We start from the raw sequence: 16,339 nt of genomic DNA on the forward strand, positions 1-16,339 counted from the left end.
CACAGCCAAGCAATATTGGTGCTACCGGATGTCAGCGCAGGTCATGAGCTGTGCATAGCGTACTCTATGTTGATATACAAGAGACGTGAACCTTCATAAACACCTGTATCATCTTAGATAGATAGTAGGACTACAGAGCTACAGTGCATATACACAGAGGTAGCAGACCAGCACTCTACAGTCTCCAAACTGTTTCAGTAGGTCAACTGAATTATAATATGGGCACTGGCCAACATTTTAGAAGTTGCTGGCATTTTGCATTTTTTATAGGTTTTTTGTAGCCTATATATTTTTTAATTTTCTTATTTTTCTTCTTATTACTTAGTATATCAACCTGAGGCTGTTAATTTAATCACAGTTTCAATTAGTCCATCCAACTTTGTGATGTTCCTCAGGACATTTTGTATATGTTGATGCACAATGGCTTATTTAAAAAGGCTACATTATTTCATTATTTTTCTTACACGGACAAATCAATTCAGGTACCATGTCCCTTACGTGATTTCTCTTGAACCAAGTTAAATCATTTAAATGCAAATGGTAGGCAGAGACAGGGTGTGTGTGTGTGTGTGTGTGTGTGTGTGTGTGTGTGTGTGTGTGTGTGTGTGTGTGTGTGTGTGCGCGCGCGCGAGAAACAAATCTTCAAGGACAGTGTGATCCACACAATATGAAGGGCACCTATTCAGTTGCCAAATTGAGTGGTTTGCATGTTGATAGTGAGGGTAGCCTTCATAAATAGACCCTTTCAAGAGAGTTCCATTATCAGCATCTTATTATAGGCTACGGCTCTTCACAATGCTAGTAGAACGCTCCATTGACTTGAATGGGATTTCCTAAAGTTCTAGCGGTAAATAAATTCATGTAATAGGCCTTTATCACGGCAGCCGAAGTAGGAAGTGAACAGCCCTGTTCCTGTGTGAGCACAGGTGTTTCTAATTAAGTGTCAGATTCGGCCACAGTTACTTCAACCAGAGGCCTCGTTAATGTTTTTAGGAACACCTGTGGTTTGCCTGCCAACAGGAAATTGAACAGCCCTGCTTCAGCTGCCCGTGGGCTGCCTTGATAAAGGCCTATTACCACTGCAAACATATAATTACCGCTGTCAATGGCAACGGGTTTTGTGCTTCTGATACGTCTTTCATATCACTACGCAAGGACTGGAACTTCATTCAAACGTGAAAGCAGACGGTTGATCAGCTGTGTTCTAAAGAATGTTTGATTCAAGTTCAGCAGCGTTGTTGTGAACTAGGCCTATTTGTTTCTCAGCAAATGCCACGATGAACGGTAACAAATAGGCTAGGTTATGTAGGCTAAAGTCATATCGTGGGGAGTTTATTATTTCGTTTTGGCAAGTAGCCGTATAACTAGATGTACCGCATAGCGGTACAAAATATGACCGCCGCTCAGTCCTGTACATCCGTTCCGCGAAAATAAATCACACTTCAATTTGTCTCCATATTTTACTCCATCCCCCACTCTTGAAACTTTTGTGTATGCTTGTTTGGCATGCCTGAGTGTGTGTGTGCGGCTGCACAGAAAGTACGCTACTGGTGCTGAAAAGGTGAATAGATTGTAGAATAGCCAAAGAAGATGTAGAATTGTTATAAAACCTTTAAAATCTCTAAACAATCACAAGTAGGGCAGTTCATCACAGTTCATCCATTGCAACTGGATTGATGAAAGGTCACTTACACCTGTAGGCTACATTGTATTTGGGAAAAGCAAAAGGTATCAGCATAATGTTATTTATTTATTTATTTTTTTTATGTATTTATAAACAAAAACATCTCTGTCAGTTCCATGCGTTTTCAACAGCTATCAAAAACAAAGGTCATTTTGGATGGATGGATTTTTTTGTGAATGTTTCTTCTTCTACATAAGATTTTAGTCATCTTTAGTTCATGTAATACTTTATTGTCAATGCACAAATTAAGTAACAGTAGTCTGAAACGTTATTGTTAATGCACAAATTAAGTAACAGTAGCCTAGTCTGAAGCGAAATGCTGTTTTACATCTAACCAGTGGTGCAAATAACTGACATGTCCAAATGGGCCTTGATGAAATCATTAAGCTAGACTGTTCATACATTTTAACGGGCCAAAGTTGAAAAGCTTTTGTCCGTTATTGTTAGTGCAAATATAGGCTGATTCATGTTCCCTTGCATTGTTTAACTGAGGTCCATGGCTAGTCTGGCTTTCATCAGACCAAGCTCAATCTTTTAAGAAATCAAAAAAAAATAAATAGCGGGCAGATCAGGCTGTTCACCCAGCCTAGTCCATAGGCACCCGATATTGTTTAATTTTCCGATTGAGATATACGCGCTCTGGCTATTCTAAATGCAAAATGCATCAGGGAGTTATGACAAAAGCGGTAACTAACAAACTAGATCCTAATAGAAAGTTGTTAGCTTCCCTAAGCTACAGGTAGGATTATAAGGTAGGCCTATTGACAACATAAATTGTCAATAGGCTATGCTGGCGACACAAATAAAATCTCCTTTGGAAACCAATGGCTTACGCCTTACAGTATCAAGCGGACTTAAACTGTCATATCGTGGCGAAAAGTTGTAATAACATTCACGCAGCTCCATGAGTCAAGGAAAGCCTTGAATGAAGTAGCCACTTCTAAATGGGACCCACTACACAGTAGCTTAAGGTCTTTTGCTAAAGCAGCCATAATGAAATGAAGGTGTCATTGTTTGGATACTTCACACACGTGCTTTTTAATTTCACAGACTACAACTACCAAGCTGTAATCAAAGCACATCGATTCCCCTCTCACACCCTGCACGCACTTAAAACAAAATAAACAGGCGTCTCAGTCTCACGCATGTATAGGCAAAACTGTATCAGACCCGGTGTAGCGTTGGTAAATCTTCCATTGCACAGAATGATTTTTGTAGCACGTGCAACAAATGACAGTCGAAAGATACAATTACAGTGCTGCTATCAATTTGCTTGGTATAACCTCATTTATAGTTTTCTACAAATGCAATCAATCAAATGCCTCCATCACTCAACCAACGCTTAACGGTAACATTACCTAGGTCCTTATTGATATTACAAGATTAGCGTACCTGCAGTAAAACCAAGCATGTCGAGAAACATCCTTAGATTTATTTCGGCTTCAAGAAGAAATGGGAATTACACTTCATGTGAACATCGTCCCTATCCTTATTAGATGTTAAGCTGCGGTAAATTACAGTCCTTGTATGAGGCGTCCATTGTTTTTCAACCCACTTTTAACTTCCAACAAAATTACGTCTCACTGCAACGATCGCCATCTAGTGGACAAGCGACTACTTTCGCCAATACTGAAAATGCAGCCATGATGATGATGATGAATATTTATTTTGGCTTTCTTTTAATCCTACTGATTTTCATTTTTTTTTTTACGGGGGGGGCAAATCACAAATGAGTGATTATGAGCCAGGTTGATGTGGGCCCTTGAGACCAACATACCATAAAAGATTCACAGAGAACTGTGTCTGCCCTACCCTCCTTCGGGGGTCCAGTCCAGCGGGGGCTGCAGATGAAAGCGAAAAATGGCGGTTCCATGCTATCCATGTGGGGTACATGCTCACCAAGTTTTGTGTACCCGGTCTTTCAGTGTCCGGGAATCCTTGTTGGTGTCACGTCACTAAATGTACACATAAATTATTTTATTGTAAGGCCCCCATGAACGAAAGTACACAAAACTTGGCATGCATTCAGAGGGTGTCATAATGATCCTACTCTTTTAATTTCGTGCAGTTTTGACCTTGTCAGCCAGAGATATTGAGATGAAAACACCTCATTTTTTGCTTTTTTTTTTTTAACTAGGTGGCGCTATACATGAAATAAGTGGTAATGGGATGGGTTGACATGCCCCTTAAGACCAACATACAAAAAAAAAAGGTGGACCTCCTAGGCCCTACGGTTCTCGAGATATTCACAGAAAACTGTCTCCGGCCACCTACAGGCCAGTTGGTGTATAGTAACATAAATTAATTTATTGTGTGGCCCCCCATGAACGGAATTCCACAAAACTTGGCGTGCATACATAGGGTGTCATAATGATCCTACACTTCCAATTTTGTGCAGTTTTGACTATGTTAGGTCACAGATACCTTCAATTACACCACCTCATTTTTACTTTTTTTGTGTTTAACTAGGTGGCGCTATACATGAAATGAGTGGTTATGGAATGGGTTGACATGGCCCCTTGAGATCAACATAAAAAAAAAAATGGTCCTCCTAAACCCTACGGTTTTCGAGATATTCACAGAAAACTGTGTCTGCCCTACCCTCCTTTCGGGGGGTCCAATTCAGCGGAGGGGCTACAGATCAAAACGAAAAACGATGGTTCCATGCTATCCATGTGGGGTTACATGTCCACCAAGTTTTCGTGTACCCCGGTCTTTCAGTGTCCGGGAATCATTGACGGAAATTTGGGCATGCGAAAAAGAAAAAAAAAAAAAAAAAAAAAAAACAAATCTGACTAAACCTATATGACCGCCGCTTCGCTGTGCGGCGGTCATAATAAGCGGGATAATGTATAGAACGCCGGTCGTTACTGTGAAAATAAGTCCCTTCAGGCGGAACAAGACCCCTCCGCTCTGTGTCGGGGTCCGGTTCGCCCTGTCGGGACTTATTTTCCCAGTAATGACCGGCGTTCTATACATTATCCCTTACTTATTATACGGCTCTTCACAATGCTAGTAGAACGCTCCATTGACTTGAATGGGATTTCCCAAAGTTCTACCGGTAAATAAATTCATGTAATTACCGCTGCAAACATATAATCAAAGATCCTTGATTACTTTAACCCTCTCTGATATAATTACCGCTGTCAATGGCAACGGGTTTTGTGCTTCTGATACGTCTTTCATATCACTACGCAAGGACTGGAACTTCATTCAAACATGAAAGCAGACGGTTGATCAGCTGTGTTCTAAAGAATGTTTGATTCAAGTTCAGCAGCGAACTAGCCTATTTATCTCAGGTTTGTGATACTGTTCACCAGTGGCTGATATTTGAACAGCTTGGAGTTGAAGCAAGTGTCCATACAGGTCAAAAAAACATCCTATCTCGACAATAGTCACAGTCTTATAAGTTCTATGATGGTGATGTCTGGGGCAGGGGAGTAGATTTGCGTGGGGACCGAAGGACATGTCCACACCAATGTCAAATTACGACTGGAATGTCCCCACCAATATTCAGGTTGAAATAGGGGAAAAAGCGCTCACAGCACAGCGCATTTCTTGTAATGTGCAGTAGCCTATAAGGGTAAATCGCGCTGATTTGAAGTTACCTATAATAACTACCAATGAGCCGCAGTCTCCTGCGCAGCATGCAGCGCTTCAGCTTTTCTTCACTACAAGCATGAAGTGCGTCCAAATTCACCCATTCTTCTCTGTTGAACTCCTTGAGAAGTAGGCTACTCATCACACATGTGTCACATGAAAGAGCCTTTTCTCAGTTTTTAAACAGTGCTAGCTAGCCACAGTTTGCTGTGATAAACAGTTCGCGAGAAAAATAACTTCAAGAGATGTAATAATTATTCTCTGCGCCCATCTCCACATCCATTCGTCTCGGTGGAATATCTAGCCTACACACTCTTCACGCAACACATGACAAACCATATATCAGAATAAACAGCAGACCTTACCGAACCACAAAGGTGTGTATAGTTCCCGTGTTTCCGTGTATAGTTAGCTGTTCCAGAGTAGGCTAATCCGGTTTTGAAATAAATTATAGCAAAATTCAACATGGTCTTTCGGCTGCATTTCTTAAAAATGAGCTGTGCTTACATCGCCTAGATAGGCCTATCTGTAAATATTAGAATCAGATAATATACAGCCCAGATAGCAAAATTTGACCGGCCCACCTCTGGCCCACTACCTTGCCTCAGGGTTTTGTGAGTGTTGGCCCAGTTCTGGCTGGGCCTCCGGCCCAACAATGGCCCAATTACTGATAACTGACACAAAGAATTTCCTCTGGCCCAGATGTGGCCCACACACTGCAAAATGACTCTCATTGTTTCTGTTGGCCCAGGTCTGGCCCACACACTGTAAAATGACTCTTATTGGAACTGTTGGCCCAGGTGTGGCCCACACACTGTGAAATTACTCTTATTGTTTCTGTTGGCCCAGGTGTGGCCCACACACTGTGAAATGACTGTCATGCATTCTGTTGGCTCAGGTCTGGCCCACACACTATATAACTGAGTGTTGGCTGAGTGTCGGCTGGGCCTCTGGGCCTGTACTGGCCCACACACTATAAAACTGATCTGACTGAGTGTTGGCTGAGTGTCGGCTGGGCCTCTGGGCCTGCACTGGCCCACGCACTATAAAACTGATCTGACTGAGTGTTGGCTGAATGTCGGCTGGGTCCCCGTGTGGCCCATTAACTACCAAAAGTACTTGAAAATAAACACAAATCCAGAACTAGTAATTAAAAGCACAAGCTACTTTTATTAACAAGTTTGACAAACACAACCTTGCAAATAAAACAAACATTTAAAAATTATACAAGCTTTTACATATATACACTTTAGAAATTAAACAAGTTAAAATATACAATCTACTTTTATCTACAACAATCGACTTTTCATATACAAAAACACAAACAATTAAACATTTTAAAACTGTATAATGATTCAAAGAAATAAATGATTCTAAATTAACATTAAACATTTACAGAAATATTCTATCTCTCTCCCTCACTCACTCACTCTAAAAGAGTAATTCCATTGTCAGTAGTTGTGAGTTAAGTGTTAAGTGCTTTAAATTCTGTATTTTTGTACCATGTACCATGACCTACCCAGCTACATACATGCACACATACTCACTCTCGAAGTATTTTTCAATAGCAGCAACCTTTGCCACCTGCCTTCTCTTTCTGTTGCCGCTTCATTGTTGCCTCCACCAGTTTCAGCAGCACTACCAGCCGGGGGTGTCTCCAAACTGCATTTAGGTATAAAAGAATATTATAAGATCATTATGAGGTCTAAAGCAAGATTTCAACATGTCATCTGTCAGAAGTTCTGTTTGTCCACTCAAATATACTTACAGATAGCCACCTCAGCTCTCTGTGGGGGTTGATCAAAGAGTTCTTTCCATCCATCCTTCAATTTGAGATGCATGGACAGCATGTCATTTCAAAAGAAAAGAAAAAAAATCATTAAACTATGTATCCTTTACTGTCTGACAAAATGTTACTAAAGCCCAGTCTTGCCATTCTGCAGCTGTCTTGGTAACACCTCCCTGGTAGTTATTTTGGGCAACATTGACATTGTGTGATTGTTAAATGCTGATATATTACCAATGACAATCACCAAGAGCAAGACATATTTGTCAACACATACAGACCTGAAGCACTTGTGGACTTCCTTCACAAGAGCCTTGTGGGTGCTCCAGTTGGTTGGCCATGTTTTCAACAGCGCATGTTTCCTGCCCACTCCTGTTCTTTGCTGACATAATGGATGAGGCAAACCAAAAGCATCTAAAAATGACACATCACAAAACACAGGCCTAGATGAAAGCTGATTCCTATGATTTGGCTCATCTAAACAAAAACGTATTACTTATTCTATTAAATCAATGTACAACTTACCAAGAGCTCTTCAGGTCTCCTGTTTTTCCAACACAAGAAATGGTTCACACATGTATACACGGGTAGCCTTCTTCATCCAAAGGAGTGCAGGCAGGTCTCTGGTCAGTGTGGCCTGGATTCTGAGGTGTACATTTAAAAAAAGTCACAGTAACGTTAGGTTAATGGAAGTATATGTGCTCAAAATGATTACATGATCATAAAACAACCCCTCAGTACAAAATACAGAACGACCTTAAAATACAGATTTTGATGAGCTTTACATGACCATGACAGGACCCACCCTGCCTAGTGCCTGAAGTTGGATAGATAACGATGAAATGCCCAATTACCAATCGCTATATTCTAAGTCATGCAATACTGGTTAACTGTTAAGCTATTTCTAAAATGATTAGATCACACTTTTCTTTGAAAACCACATAATTATGCAAGTATAGCTAACGTTACAGCACTGAACGTTTTTGACCACCAACACTGACGTTAAAGGTAGCAGCTAATTAGGCCAACAAAGTAGGCTAAAAAATCATAACCGTATGTTACCGCTAGCTTCGTCATCGTCAAGGGTGTTAGATTGAAACACCCATTCTTGTTACTTGCTACTTGTTAAACTTTGTCTGCAATAATAAGCCGACGTACATTCATAATGATTTACATGCAATAACAGGTAAAGTTGCATGTTACTTACCACAGGCAGTGTCCAAAACGAGACAGTTTCGCGCCGTCCTGCTGGTTTCAAACTGAACAGTTGCTCTGCTCGTGGCTCTTCCACATGTAATGGGCCGACAGTCACTTCACAGAATTGGGCCATGTACGTTTAGCGTCCGGCTGTCGCTAAATGTTTAATTTTTGCCGCCAACAGCCTCGATACTGATCAGTGTTCGTTCCTGAAGTATCGGGCCACACACTGTATGAAATCCGTCTGCCGAGATTGATTCGAAAACTGGCAGTAGCCCATCAAACCCCAATCGGGCCAAATAAGACACTCACTAATCAGCCCAACTACTGCGTGTCAGTGTCGGCCCATTCAAGGGGACAGTGCCTCAGCCGACCTGAAACTCCGCCGACAGTGGCAGCACTCAGCCAGGATCGGGCCGACTGTGTTTACTGTGCTTCAGCCGACTCGGACCTCAGCCGACACTGCCAGCACTCAGCCAGAATCGGGCCGACTATGCTTGCTATCTGGGAGGCAGCTCACGGTTAAGAGTTTGTCAATGTAGCCTTAATGATTTCTTTTCACAAAATGCTAGCATGCATGTATTTAAGGTTCTTAAAACTGAGCTGTGCTTAAATGGGCATGATTTCATAACAGACCAAATAGAAAATAAATGTTAATAGCCTACATATCTGTAGCCTACATATTTTAATCATTTTATATATCTAATCATTTTAATCATTTTATATATCTATAGTGGCTGGTGAACGAGTTGAGTGTTTTTTTGGGGGTTAGTGGGTAGTGTCCCCACCAAAGCTCAGACCAAACCTACGCCCTTGGTCTGGGGTGTTTATTAACCCCCGCCAGTGAAAACAACATAACCCACAGGTCAAGAGGCTTTGGTGAAGGTGGTCAAGGTGAATCTATTAGGAAAGTTTTACCCTAGCTCCTTATACACACATGTGGACACACACACACACACTCTCTCACACACACATTATGTGTTAGAAAGCGATATTATTGGTGTTTTCGTATATTTGTGTTGTTCCCTCCTGGACTTCTTTGATGCATTGTGACACTATGTTCACCAGTCTATCATGATATATAAAGTCATTTATAAAAACATTTGACATGTGCCAGTGTCTCGTTGTCATGGTAAGTGGGGTGAAGAATGGAGTGTGGTTTGTGGCTGGATAGGTACCACGTAGCCTGGTCTGGTCTTGTTGGGAGGACTTGAAGGTGCGCTTTGATGGTAAACGTGAGAATATCCTCACCAAGAGTGGATTTTCAAGATATGTTGTGGGACAGGGAGTGATCTGCAAATGGTAGAAGTGGTGGTTTTCCCTGTAGCCTGGAGTTGTCCAGTGTTGTGCGCTGTGTGAACGGTTAATTTTGAGGATGGCTGCCTTATTGTTATTGTTGGTAGCTCACACTGCGTGTCGCTCAGCTTAAGTTGTGAGTGGGTGAATGATTAGATAGATAGATAGATAGATAGATACTTTATTGATCCCCAAGATGAAATTCAAGGTCTCAGTAGCATACAGACATCACACACAACATGCACTAACAGCAGAAAAGTAATAAAAGTATATAATATAAAAAACACAACTAAGCAATAAGGACAGTAGAAGATAAAGAATATACTAAAATACAAATTATACTAAATAACACTAAATCTAGATCAAGTCTAAAACAGTATCCACATAGTGTGCTTAGGGGTGATTAAGCATGAGGCGCTTGCAATGACTGAGGCAGGGACTGAGCCTGTGATTCTCTGTGCATAGTATGGTAAGGTGCTCTGTGAGAGTGAGTGTCATGGTGATGGTGCAAATGAGTAAGTCCAACAGTGCAACAGTGCAAGAATAAAGTCTAGAGACCAGCATAAAATAAATATGGACATATAAGAGAGTAGACAAGGTAATATAAAAAAAAACATAGAAAACTATATCAGTGCAAGAATGGGTTGACGTAATTGGGTTACAGCCATTAAACAAGTATTGATTATACAGCATTAAGTATTAAGTATAGGTATAAGTGTGGCCACAATCCAGCACATATTGGTATGTGCTAATATAGCATGCAAACAGTAAAGCAATAAGACAGTGGTAAAAAGTGACTAGTGGACAGACAGCACACAAACATGGAGAGGGTGGAGAGGCAGACAGACTATGCGGAAATTAAAAGTCTATCTCTCCTCTTTCCTTGTGGAAAGTGAAGCATTGAACAGTTCAATGGCCCTGGGGACAAATGACTTCCTCAGTCTGTCTGTCGTGCAAGGCAGTGAGGGAAGTCTCCAGCTGATAAAGCTGCTTAGTAATAGTGCTGTGGAGTGGATGACACTCATTGTCCAAAATGTTGATCAGTTTGTAGTAGTTTTGGAAGTACAGGCTGCTCTGCCCTTTCTTGTAGAGTGCTTAAGTATTGGCTGACCGGTCCAGTTTATTGTCCAGGTGGAGACCCAGATACTTGTAGGTGCTTACCACCTCCACATTGACCCCATCAATGGAGACTGGTAGCAGAGCGGGCTTAGACCTGCGGAAATCCACCACCATCTCCTTGGTCTTTGAGTTGAAGGTGATTGAGTTTGCACCATTTCACAAAGTCCTCCACCAGGCTCCTGTACTCCTCCTCTTGCTCGTCCCTGATACACCCCACAATTGTAGTATCATCAGAAAACTTCTGCATGTGGCATGACTCGGTGTTGTAGAAGAAGTCAGATGTGTGCAGGGTGAACAGGACTGGAGAGAGCACAGTTCCCTGTGGAGCTCCGGTGCTGCTGATCACAGTGTCAGAGAGACAGTTCTTCAGTCTGACTAACTGTGGTCGCCCGGTCAGGTAATCTGTAATCCAGGTTACCAGGTGAGAGTCCACACCCATCTGCAAGAGCTTGTCTCCCAGTCTGAGGGGTTGGATGGTGTTAAAAGCACTTGAGAAATCAATGAACATGATTCTCACAGCACTTGCGCCCCTTGTCCAGGTGAGAATGTGTCCTGTGTAGAAGATAAGTGATGGCATCGTCCACACCCACTTTCTTCTGGTATGCAAACTGTAACGGGTCTAGTGCATGGCGTACCTGGGGTCTGAGGATACCTAAGACCAGTCGCTCCATTGTCTTCATCACATGTGATGTTAGAGCGACAGGCCTGTAGTCATTAAGCTTACTTGGGTGTGGCTTCTTAGGGACGGGGGTGAGACATGATGTCTTCCACAGTGTTGGAACTTGTCCGAGACGTAGACTCCAGTTGAAGATGTGCTTCAGTGGCTCCCCTAGTTCAGCAGCACAGGCCTTGAGCAGCCTTGGACACAATCTGTCAGGCCCGGCTGCCTTCATAGGACGAAGTTTCCTCAGTTGATCTCCTGATCTGCCGTGATGATGGGGAGATGACCACCTCCTTGATGTCCCTGTCAAGGCTGCCATGGTCATGGACACCTCAACAGGCACAGGCAAGGAGGAGGTGTCCACGACCATGGCATGGAATGAGCGGGTCCGTAACTATTTAGTGTTATTCAGTTCAACTGTTGTGTTGCCTGGTCTCACCCACTTCAGATGTGTTTCAGTCAGATGACAGAGATTGTTCAAGTCTAGCCAGTCTGACCTCACACAGAATACCGCCGCTTTAATGTCATGTTTGTCATTGGCCTTCAACTTGTAAAGCAAGCCACTGTACATCATTCTTCTTAGCGGTCGGAACTTTCCGCCTTTGGAGATGTTGGATGAGTGATGCACGAGCCATCTGTCTCACCGTTGAATTGCTGTTGTTAAGCATGTTGAGTAGGTGGCTGGTTCTAGTGGCAGTGTATATCCACCCGATATTTGGGACACCCAGACCTCTAGCCTTCCTAGACTGAAAGATATGTCCCGGGTTGAGTGCATGTTCAGCCCACTTCCTTACCAGTCTCACTGTTTTATTATTTAGTTCGATCAGTCTGCAAACAAGTGCTGACACACTCTCTCTCACACACACACACACACACACACACACACACACACACACACACACACACACACACACACACACACACACAAATAAATACTAAGATCTTTCTAAGTCTAAATTAAACAGAAATTGTAGCCTTTTCATTCCATGCTACATAAGGCTAAGGCATATGGCTTCAATCCAAAATGTTATCTCCATGATACAGCGGAGAGTCCATTAGCACCAACTCACCAGCAGCGAACATTGCCTGCCTCGGGGCCTAAATCCTGTTTTCACTGCTGACACACCAACGCATACGAGCTGTTTCTGGACATACAGTATACATCAGATTTAGCAAGTCGACATCTGCGGAATATCTGCAGGGTATAGGCACACACGCACTGGACTTCTAAGGCAGATCAGAGGCTGGAGAGGCTTAGGCTGTCTAAATACTGTTAACAGCATCACTTGTAAAAGAACAAACAAACATACAAACAAAAAAATGAATGGTTATGACTGCACTCATAAAGCACTTGGGTATCATTGTATAAGTCATTTTATGCCATCATTGCCTTGTTACATTGGACTTGTTACACACACAGCATTTAAAAGGCATTATGAATACTTTATAGGCCTAAATGTGTCTTTAATGCCTTATAACTATTGACTGAACTACCTCAATGTTTAATTGTCATTAAATATTTCACAATACAAGATGTTATGATCCCATCAGAGTTGCTTTTGTTTGTGTTTTTCACAAAATATATTTGATTCTATTATTCTCGACAACACAGCTTATTTCTGAGATGTGCAAAAAAACGTACTTACTTATTTACACACATATTTCCCTCTGGCCATTGTTTTTCAATGAGAGGCTCTAAGAATGCTCAACTGAAAACCCAATGAGGATTAATTAAACAAATAGCCTGAATCTGAAATACATTAATTTCTCTCAAGTAACCTTTACTAATATAATTTACATTTAGCTTTTGTTTACCCCATATACATTGTCTAATGCAGCGGTTCCCAAACTTTTCCCCCGCGTACCACCACCTCATCCTGACTTGGCTCGCGTACCCCCACCATCATAAAAACTTAACACATTCTATTGACGCACTCCAGGCATCATGCTTAGGCTAATTAGCCGCCCTACATGATAACAAATAACAAAATCAAAATGTGCAACTGGTCTATGAGCTCTCGCACTAAAAAACAGTGTGGAGAACAACATTATGAAACACAAAGAACAAAGAGAACATAGATAGATAGATAGATAGATAGATAGATAGATAGATACTTTATTGATCCCCAGGGAAAAACATAGGCTTAAGATAAAAAAAAATCATTTTTAACACCTTTCCGACATTGCCCTTTTCAACTTTCGTACCCCTAGTGGATGCTCGTGTAGGCTACCTAGGAATCCCTGGTCAATGGATCTAACTAATACAACAACTCTGTGGACATATTGTAAACACGCCAGTTTCATGTTTTCATGACATGAACACATGGTGCACTCTATACACCTCATGTGTGTGCAGGAAGGGAGCTCAGCTCTTGTCCCCAGAGCTTCTCAAGGCATGTCTGTCTTTACAGTATTCCCATGGCTGATGATCTTGATCTATCGGTGCAAAAAGCTCAGATCTTAAAAATAGTAAAAATTCAAGTTCACATATTCAATTCCTTTCTGTTAGATTATGTTAAGAGGAAAATATTTCCTTCATGTTTGAATGAATCTAAACAGTATGCCTAAGAAATGAATATCCTGCCCGAGAGCCTGAGATTCATATAAAGCAGCCTCTGTGACCTTCAAATAAATCGGGTCACGTTAATCTCCAAAAATGTAATGTTATCATTACAGCAAAAAGAATGGTCTGAACCCGAGGCCAGGAAGCAAGCGATGCAGTGTCCATTATAGCATGGGAATACTATGTGACTTTTTTCTAACTTGCTAAATGAAAGTGAAATGATATGAAATGAAACTAAATAAATTAAATGAAATGATATGTTGACATATTCCAGGGAGTACAAAGACACCAAAGTTGACTTAATGAGGATAATGTGAAATGCGAAATGCAATAAGTAGGCCTAAGGGATAATGTGAAATGCAAAATGCAATAAGTAGGCCTAAGGGATAATGTGAAATGCAAAATGCAATAAGTAGGCCTAAGGGATAATGTGAAATGAAATGCAAAAGTAGGCCCTAAGGGATAATGTATAGCGAAATGCAATAAGTAGGCCTAAGGGATAATGTGAAATGCGAAATGCAATAAGTAGGCCTAAGGATAATGTGAAATGCGAAATGCAATAAGTAGGCCTAAGGATAATGTGAAATGCAAAATGCAATAAGTAGGCCTAAGGGATAATGTGAAATGCGAAATGCAATAAGTAGGCCTAAGGATAATGTGAAATGCAAAATGCAATAAGTAGGCCTAAGGATAATGTGAAATGCAAAATGCAATAAGTAGGCCTAAGGATAATGTGAAATGCGAAATGCAATAAGTAGGCCTAAGGGATAATGTGAAATGCAAAATGCAATAAGTAGGCCTAAGGGATAATGTGAAATGCAAAATGCAATAAGTAGGCCTAAGGGATAATGTGAAATGCAAAATGCAATAAGTAGGCCTAAGGATAATGTGAAATGCAAAATGCAATAAGTAGGCCTAAGGATAATGTGAAATGCAAAATGCAATAAGTAGGCCTAAGGATAATGTGAAATGCGAAATGCAATAAGTAGGCCTAAGGATAATGTGAAATGCAAAATGCAATAAGTAGGCCTAAGGATAATGTGAAATGCAAAATGCAATAAGTAGGCCTAAGGATAATGTGAAATGCAAAATGCAATAAGTAGGCCTAAGGATAATGTGAAATGCAAAATGCAATAAGTAGGCCTAAGGATAATGTGAAATGCAAAATGCAATAAGTAGGCCTAAGGGATAATGTGAAATGCAAAATGCAATAAGTAGGCCTAAGGATAATGTGAAATGCAAAATGCAATAAGTAGGCCTAAGGATAATGTGAAATGCAAAATGCAATAAGTAGGCCTAAGGGATAATGTGAAATGCAAAATGCAATAAGTAGGCCTAAGGATAATGTGAAATGCAAAATGCAATAAGTAGGCCTAAGGATAATGTGAAATGCAAAATGCAATAAGTAGGCCTAAGGATAATGTGAAATGCAAAATGCAATAAGTAGGCCTAAGGATAATGTGAAATGCGAAATGCAATAAGTAGGCCTTAAGGGATAATGTGGAAATGCAAATGCAATAGAGTAGGCCCTAAGGGATAATGTGAAATGCTGTAAAGGCAATAAGTAGGCCTAAGAAGGGATAATGGAAATGCAATAGAAGTAGGCCTAAGGGATAATGTGAAATGCAAAATGCAATACAGTAGGCCTAAAGGATAATGTGAAATACAAAATGCAATAAGTAGGCCTAAGGGATAATGTGAAATGCAAAATGCAATAAGTAGGCCTTAAAGGGATAATGTGGAAATGCAAATGGGCCAAGTAGGCCTAAGGATAATGTGAAATGCTGTAAAGGCAATAAGTAGGCCTAAGAAGGGATAATGTGAAATGCAAAATGCAATAAGTAGGCCTAAGGATAATGTGAAATGCAAAATGCAATAAGTAGGCCTAAGGATAATGTGAAATGCAAAATGCAATAAGTAGGCCTAAGGATAATGTGAAATGCGAAATGCAATAAGTAGGCCTAAGGGATAATGTGAAATGCAAAATGCAATAAGTAGGCCTAAGGATAATGTGAAATGCAAAATGCAATAAGTAGGCCTAAGGATAATGTGAAATGCAAAATGCAATAAGTAGGCCTAAGGATAATGTGAAATGCAAAATGCAATAAGTAGGCCTAAGGGATAATGTGAAATGCAAAATGCAATAAGTAGGCCTAAGGATAATGTGAAATGCAAAATGCAATAAGTAGGCCTAAGGATAATGTGAAATGCAAAATGCAATAAGTAGGCCTAAGGATAATGTGAAATGCAAAATGCAATAAGTAGGCCTAAGGATAATGTGAAATGCAAAATGCAATAAGTAGGCCTAAGGATAATGTGAAATGCAAAATGCAATAAGTAGGCCTAAGGGATAATGTGAAATGCAAAATGCAATAAGTAGGCCTAAGGATAATGTGAAATGCAAAATGCAATAAGTAGGCCTAAGGGATAATG

At 40.9% G+C, this 16,339-nt stretch overlaps 1 long non-coding RNA gene across 1 annotated transcript; it reads right to left on the reverse strand.

Annotated features, from left to right (window-relative positions):
* Positions 1–6,444: 6,444 nt before the first annotated feature.
* Positions 6,445–8,755, reverse strand: LOC125304279. The gene is made up of 5 exons (XR_007195217.1): positions 8,278–8,755; positions 7,596–7,714; positions 7,352–7,484; positions 7,053–7,107; positions 6,445–6,946 (listed from the first exon to the last, which is right to left on the reverse strand). It is a non-coding gene; the product is annotated as an uncharacterized LOC125304279 (long non-coding RNA).
* Between the last annotated feature and the right edge of the window lie 7,584 nt (positions 8,756–16,339).

The sequence above is a fragment of the Alosa alosa genome, chromosome 1 (assembly GCF_017589495.1).
Source record: "Alosa alosa isolate M-15738 ecotype Scorff River chromosome 1, AALO_Geno_1.1, whole genome shotgun sequence".
In the NCBI taxonomy this organism is placed as follows: Eukaryota; Metazoa; Chordata; class Actinopteri; order Clupeiformes; family Clupeidae; genus Alosa; species Alosa alosa.